The sequence below is a fragment of the Oryctolagus cuniculus genome, chromosome 6, assembly GCF_051225735.1.
Source record: "Oryctolagus cuniculus isolate XC-2025 breed Fujian yellow rabbit chromosome 6, ASM5122573v1, whole genome shotgun sequence".
Lineage (NCBI taxonomy): Eukaryota > Metazoa > Chordata > Mammalia > Lagomorpha > Leporidae > Oryctolagus > Oryctolagus cuniculus.
The window spans coordinates 27,731,541-27,739,294 of NC_142872.1; the positions used below are offsets into that span (position 1 = coordinate 27,731,541).

The following is a 7,754-nucleotide window of genomic DNA, read 5'->3' on the forward strand; positions in this document are numbered from 1 at the left end:
TCGTGAGGATACCCTGAAATGAGAAGGCGCATGCAGGGTTTGTGAAGCAGAAAGAAACATTGTCATTTAGAACGTTGCAGTAGAAAGAGAAGTCCCAATTCAAAATGTCACCAACAAGAAGAGATTTAGTGACCTCATATGAGGAAGCCTGGAGGCCATCTGGACCAGGTTCCGAAGTTGGTTAATTCAGTGTCCTTTCTGCTCAGCCTCCCTCTCGCGCTGGCCTCTTCTGAATGCCAAGATGGCTGTGGACACTGCTGTCTCCCACAACGTCCTCATCATCACACAGCGTCCAGAGGCAGGAAGCAATAGTGTCAAGCAGCCCTGCCCCGTCCCTGAACAACTTCTCTTTACACCTCACAGCGTAGGAAAATCTCCCCACATGCTTGTTCCCAGCTGATCATTAACTATGGGAGTGGCATTGCTGCAAGGTGTCCGCCGCATAACAAATCTTCCCAGCCAAATGAATCAATTAATTCACACGCTTTTATTGGGACCCCCCCACCCCGGGTGAAGTTCCCCGGTCCCAACAGAGCAGTGCCGGGTAAGTCGAGTGTCAGAGGTTGGGAGGGCTCCTTTTATAGATACAGGGCATAGGGGTTAAAGGTTGAGGCAGGTCTGATCCTCATTGGTTGACCTTTAGGCACCTGCAGGGACCTTGACAAGGACTTTTCGTTCCTGGAAGTGCGTGTAGGGACTCTCCATTCCCGGAAGTGTAGGCGTTCTCTCCTTGCAGATCCCAAAGCTAGCAATTGCTAAGGCCCAGCTTGTGCAGGACTTCACTGAAGGACAAGTGCTCCCCATTGCTGGCACAGAACAGGCTTCTGAGAGCGAAAGGCTTCAGTGAGCAAGGGGTGGTGAAGGGCTGGCTGTGAAGTAAGTGATCAAGAACACCAGCCTAGGACGGGTGTTGTGGCGCAGTGGGTTAGACCACTGCTTGGGTGCCTGGGACGGAGTCCTGCCTCCACTTCTGTTTCAGTTTCCTGCTAATGCACCTGCAAAGGCAGCATATGATGATCCCAAATATTGGGTTCCTGCCACCATGCGGGAGACCCGGATGGAGTTCCTGGCTCAGTCCTGGCTGTTGCTGGCATCAGGAGAGGGAAGCAGTGAATAGAAGATCTCTCTCTCTCTCTGTCACTCTGCCTTTCAAATAAATAACCATTTTTTTAAAGATGTAATAACATTTGTCATACTAGCTATGCAAGAATGTTGTAAGAATCACATGAGAGTATCTGCATGTTCTTTGAAATCCATGAAGCGCCACAGTTATTGTTATTATACTTGCTATTCTTTATCTTCATGAGAAACAAAGGGATTTTAAATTAGGAGGCACACACACACCCCCGCCCCGCCCGCTCCTTGGGAAGGGAGGGACAGCTGTCACTCTGGAAAGCTGTGCACTCCAGGCACCACTGGACTCGTCATTCCCAGGCCTCTCTCAGCACACCCAGCCTCCCAAGAGCCTTCTCGCTTCATGTCAGCAATGTCCTTGGAAACAAGCTAGGCTGACGTTCAGTAGAATGTAAGTCAAAGCTAGCTGAGTTATTATCTTTTTTTCTTGATAAAAAGAGAGTATGTATTTTCATTACTGGCTGAGCTTTTAGCTGGTGCGGACAATTAAGCCTTGGAAATGCAGCAATCCATTTCCCACCGAAAGGAAATGCAGGCTGACTCCCTCCAAAACCCAGGCCTGGAGGAGCTGAAACATGGCAGCTGTGCCCAGTGACAGGAAGCCAGGAATTTCTGTGCTGAAAGGTGAAGCAGCCGGGCTGGCACTGCGGCGGAGTGGGTAAAGCTGCCGCCTGCGGTGTGGTGTCCCATATCAGCGCTGCTTTAAGTCCTGGCTGCTCCTGTTCCTTTTTTTTTTTTTTTTTTTTGACAGAGTGGACAGTGAGAGAGAGAGACAGAGAGAAAGGTCTTCCTTTGCCGTTGGTTCACCCTCCAATGGCTGCCGCGGTCGGCGCACTGCTGCCAGCGCACCCGCTGATCCCATGGCAGGAGCCAGGGTCTCCCATGGGGTGCAGGGCCCAAGCACTTGGGCCATCCTCCACTGCACTCCCTGGCCACAGCAAAGAGCTGGCCTGGAAGAGGGGCAACTGGGACAGAATCCGGCACCCCGACCGGGACTAGAACCCGGGGTGCCGGCGCCGCAAGGCGGAGGATTAGCCTAGTGAGCTGCGGCGCCGGCTGGCTGCTCCTGTTCTGATCCAGCTCTCTGCTATGGTTCTGATCCAGCTCTCTGCTATGGCCTGGGAAAGCAGTGGAGGATGGCCCAAGTGCGTGGGCCCCTGCATCCACGTGGGAGACCTGGAGGAGACTCCTGGCTCCTGGCTCTGGATTGGCCCAGCTCTGGCTAGTGTGGCCATTTGGGGAGTGGACCAGTGGGTGGAAGACTTCTTTCTTCCTCTCTGCCTCTGCCTCTCTATAACTCTGCCTTTCAAATAAATAAATAAATGTTAAAAAAAAAAAAAAAAAAGCTGAAGCAGCCCCAGCCACTCCTGCGGGTTGCCCTCAGGGAACGGGTCTCTTGCTGCTGCTGCTGCCTGAGCGGCAGGTCCCGCTGCTGCTCCACACAGGCCTCTCAAGCCTTGCTCGGCCATATTCTCCCTGCTCCTCCCAGCTCTTGAGTAGGCCGGGAGGGGGGAGTGCCAGGCTATTGGCAACAGCTTCTCCTACATTTTGTCTTTTAGGTTCAGCTGCTCCTCTTGGTTTTCCTTTGTGGTCTCCTGCTCCTCTCCCTCCCCTCTGGAGCCAGACCCAGTCTCCTAAGACTTGGACCTGGGACCCAGTGAGTCACCCATTGCTGAGCTCCTGGGCTGATGGGAATGCTGTCCTATAGTGGCCGACACTCTCCTCTCTTTTCCTTCCTTTGCTTCTCTTTTGTTTCTTTCCTGTTTTTTTTTTTTGTTTTGTTTTTTTTTTTTTGTTTTTTTTTTTTTTTTAATGACGAGTTAGCAGCTCTAGTTTCTAGCGCTCAGAGGGAGAGGCAAGATGACCACCCCTCACCTTCCCTATCCTACCCCAACCCCAGCTAGAGAGAGAATCTTAAGTGGCAGATTCTTAGAAGCAAGAAACTGACAGGTGACAGGTGATGGGGCTTTTCTGTTGACACATCTGCCTCTGCCTTACACAGAGTGGAACCAGGGCCTGGGTGATTCCCCGGCTCGCTCTCTCCTGCAGCCACCATAGTCAGTTTCTGATGTTTGATGAGCAAAAGAAAGAATGACCAGGTGAATATAGCCCTCTCTGTGTTGGTTGACTTCTCACACCCTGTCTCTCTGTGCTGTGGAACGCCCACAGTGCCTCCTGGCACATTCAGAAGCTGGATATGACCTCAGAGATAGGTACTGAGTGAGGATCAGTGGCGTGATGGCGACGTGCTACATTATTATAATTTTTTCCTTGAAGCACTTAAGCTCTGGTTTTCCTCCCGCTTACTGTTAGCAGCAACCTCACATCAGTCATGAACCTTCCTCTGCCTTGAGGGAGTAAGAAGAGAGGGCCGGGGTGGTTGTCCAAGCTTATTATCTTCTCCATTACTCAGGCGTGTTCCCCTGAGCTTTTGCATGATTTTATTTTAATGCAGTTATTTGTATTAGGCAAGTCTCCAGCTCAGCCAGGCCAAAAAGGGAGATGGGGGAACCAGGGAGGAGCTGATGGAAAAATAAATACCCTGAAGGTCCATGATGATCTGACCATGGCTTTAATATGAATCAAATTTGCTCTAACCTGCTCTCCCACAGTCAGCATTTCTACTAGAAATAATTTGTAATTACCAAACTCCAGTTAGGCCAAAAGACTCCTTGTAAAGGACTTTGATGTGATTAGGAACGGTTTGGAAATACAATTTGCATGGTTGTAGCCCTCTCTGCCAATGACATTCCTGGAGAAGGCACCTTGTCCTTCCTGGCAGGAGAAAATCCAAGGACAGATAGGCGCTGGGAACCAGACTTTAGGACTGGCACAAGAAGATGCTTTCCTGGAGTAATGAGCCTTAGAGATTTCCCTCTCTCAGCATTTAAGGGCTGAGATCAGTGAGTGATCCAGAGACAGAGCCAAGTGTGTGCTGGCCGGCAGCTGTACCCAGCACTGCAGCACGAAGGCCCCTCGGTAACTGCCCAGCTCCAGTTTGGTTCACCCCAGAGGATCCCTGGTCTTGCCACTGACTGAGAAATTGTGACAGCTCCTCTTCTCACATCTGAACTCATCAGCACTTCAGCGGTTCAATTAGGACAGAACAAAAGTAATGCAGATGTACACTGAAAAATACAAAAAGTTGAAAGAACAATCAGTGGAAAGACATCCTGTGTTCACGGAAGATGGCAATACTCCCCGGATTGAGCATCCGAGTCAACACAATTGCTATCAAAATCTCAGGTTCCTTACATTAAGAAAGAAGTCAGACAAGCTGAAAATCAACGTTTCTTCGATCCATCATAGAACCGATGCCACAGGATAGATGGTTTTCCTGAGTGCAGGAGAGACAGATGAATACAGGTGAGTGCAGCCGGAACCAGGAATGGAGTGCTGACTCTCACTACCCTGTGAAGGATCCTTGGAAACACGAAGGTGTTGTGTTAAGTGAAAGAAGACACAAAAGACCACATAGTGTATGAGTCCGTTGATGTGAAATGTCCAGAACAGGCAAATCCAGAGAGACAGGAAGTGGATTAGTAGCTGTCAGGGCTGAGGGATGTGGGAAATGACTGCTAATGGGGTCAAGGTTTCTCTCTGGAATAATGAGGATATTTTGGAATTGGAGAGTTGTAATGGCAGGTGGGTGTTTGCTGCTGCAGTTAAAATGGTGCTTGGGAGTTCTGGGGTCGAATCCCAGCTCCAGCTTCAACTCAACTTCCAGTTCCACCTTCCTGCCAATGTGCACCCTGGCAGGCAACAGGTAATGGCTCCCTGCCACCCACACTGAAGACCCAGATTGACTTCCAGGCTCCTCACTTCAGCCTTGCCCAGCCCTGGCTGTTTCGGTCATTTGGGGCATAAACCATTGGATGGAAAATCTGTGTCTTTGTCTCTGTCTCCCTCTGTCATTCTGCCTTTCAAATAAATAAAAATTAATAAATTAAAAACACTTTCTTAAAAAAAAAAAAAGAAAGAAAGAAAGAACTTTTGGCATCCCTGGCCCTCCATTGCTAACGTGACCATAACCCAACTGTCAGACTCTTCCCTCTCTGTTCCACTGGAAGGACTCCAGCTGCCCTGACCCCTGGAGATCCAAGGCCTGACCCTGTGTCACTGAAGGTTCTGGAGGGCAGTGATGAGCGATGCCTTAGAGAGCGGCATGATGCTGGGCATTGTTTAACTTCTCTGTCTTGGAGTTTCCCTCCTTTGTCAGGGTTGGAATGAGAATGAAATGCATTACTAGTGATTGAGGAATAGAAAGCACTTAGATCTGTATCTGCCATGCTGTTAAATGCCATAAAAATGTTTGATCTTGGGGCCTGCAAGTGGTGTAGCAGGTAAAGCCTGCAGTGCCAGCATCCCATATGGGCACCGGTTCGAGTCCCGGCTGCTCCACTTATGATCCAGCTCTCTGCTATGGCCTGGGAAAGCAGTAGAAAATGGTACAAGTCCTTGGGCCCTTGCACGCACATGGGACACCCGGAGGACAGCTCCTGGCTTCGGATGGGCCCAGCTCCAGCTGTTGCAGCCATCTGGGGAGTGAACCAGCAGATGGAACACCTCTCTCTCTCTCTCTGTCTCTGTCTCTCTGAGTAACTCTTTCAAATAAATAAAAAAATCTTTTTTTTTTTTTTTTTTAACAGGCAGAGTGGACAGTGAGAGAGAGAGAGACAGAGAGAAAGGTCTTCCTTTTGCCATTGGTTCACCCTCCAATGGCCGCCGCGGCCAGCACACTGCACTGATCCGAAGGCAGGAGCCAGGTGCTTCTCCTGGTCTCCCATGGGGTGCAGGACCCTAGCACTTGGGCCATCCTCCACTGCACTCCCTGGCCACAGCAGAGAGCTGGCCTGGAAGAGGGGCAACTGGGACAGAATCCGGCACCCCGACTGGGACTAGAACCCGGGGTGCCGGCGCCGCTAGGTGGAGGATTAGCCTATTGAGCCGTGGGGCCGGCCAAATAAATAAATAAATCTTTGAAAATAATGTTTGATCCTAGCCTGTTTCTACTGAATTCCTGACCCATTACATACACATTCCTTTCTCCTCTCCTGCTGCGCCTGTCTTTCTCTGCTGTGTGTGACGCCCTGAGGGAAGTGGCAGGACCCATGCTACACGGTGAGGCCAGCAGCGGCAAGCCACGCACGTCTCCGGCTTCGCTGCTTCCCTGTTCCCTCAGCCGCTGCCCGTCATTTCTTCTCTGAAGCCAGCTGCTGCTTTGCTTCTTCACCTACTTTCCACCTTCTCACGCGTCCTCTCCTTCCCAGTACCTCACCCTGGGACCCCCTCCCCATCTGTATGTCTCTCAGCCTCCCTGGAGCCGATCTCAGCCCTGCTTGAGACTGAGGCAGTGAGGACTGGCCAAGGGAGTTACCTTTTACATCCTTGGAGGTAGCTTTCTGATGAAGAAGGTTCTCTCACTACACAAGGCGACATCAGAGGCCCAGCGAGGGGCAGAGGCGCCACCAAGTTTCCTCGGTGAGCAAGAATGGGCTGCCATCACACCGCCCGCAAAAGTCACAGGAGACCCTCCTTGGACCAAAAAAAAAAAAAGAGCATCCGAAAGCGGCGCAGGTTAAACCGGCCCCCGGTGCCACTTGTCCAGATGGTCAGGGAGGCATTGCTTTGGGGGAGGGTCTGCAGTGATCTGTTAGCCCATTAAGGCCTCCGCTTCTCAACATCTCATTTTCCTCAGGCAGCGCACTGAGCTGGCTCCCTAGCTGCCAGGGCAGGCAGGATTTCAGGGGAAGGTAATTTATGTTAATTTTTCCCTTTCTGGTCCATTAACTTTTGTGATGTTAATACATTTTCTGTGGGGCCTTCTGTGCTGCATCCTGTAGGTGCTGGGCCAGTGTGGTGTGTGCCTCCTGTGGGCACAGATGCCTGTGCTGCTGCTGTGTCTGCCTTCCTCCACCGTCCACTGCCTGGGACTCGGGAGGTGGGGGCGGGGGGAGCTGCTCCTGCCGCTCTGATCAAAGTTTATCCTTCTGGGCACAGGCTGGAGAGGCGAAAGTCTGCCCTAGACAGGTCTTTTTCAGAGTCCCTGCCATGCCTATTCCCAGCTCAGTTTGACAGTGTGCCCCAAAGGCGCCACTGGGGAAATCCTGAGAGGAGTCGAGGGTATAATAAACCAAATGATGAACACTTTGCCAGACCCTGTTCCTGCCAAGCAGCTTTCTTAGGAAGTTTCGGGGATTCACAATGAATGCAACATAGTCTGTGCCCTTAAAGTTCTTTCCATCTGGTGGGGCTTGGAGGGGAGGGGAGGTGCCCAAGTGCAAGAAGGTGATGTGTGCACCCAATAATCACTGAGCTCTCCAAAATCCCTCAAGGCCTTTGGGGAACATGGTATGGGGGCACAGCATGGAAAACTTTGCTAGTGACCTAAGGAAAATACAGGAACCGGGCCAGTTAAGCTGCCACCTGCAACGCCTGGCTGCTCCACTTCTGATCCAGCGCCCTGCTAATGTGCCTGGGAAAGCAGCAGAAGGGTGCTTGGGCCCCTGCACCCACATGGGAGATCTGGATGAAGCTTCTGGCCCAGCCCAGGCCATTGTGGCCATTTGGGGAGTGAACCAGTAGATGGAAGATCTCTGTCTGTCTCTCTCTGTAAGTCT

At 51.3% G+C, this 7,754-nt stretch overlaps 1 long non-coding RNA gene across 1 annotated transcript; it reads right to left on the bottom strand.

Annotated features, from left to right (window-relative positions):
* Positions 1-2,881: 2,881 nt before the first annotated feature.
* Positions 2,882-6,878, bottom strand: LOC149126069 (uncharacterized). The gene is made up of 3 exons (XR_016234893.1): positions 6,512-6,878; positions 4,390-4,471; positions 2,882-4,262 (listed from the first exon to the last, which is right to left on the bottom strand). It is a non-coding gene; the product is annotated as an uncharacterized LOC149126069 (long non-coding RNA).
* Positions 6,879-7,754: the final 876 nt, after the last annotated feature.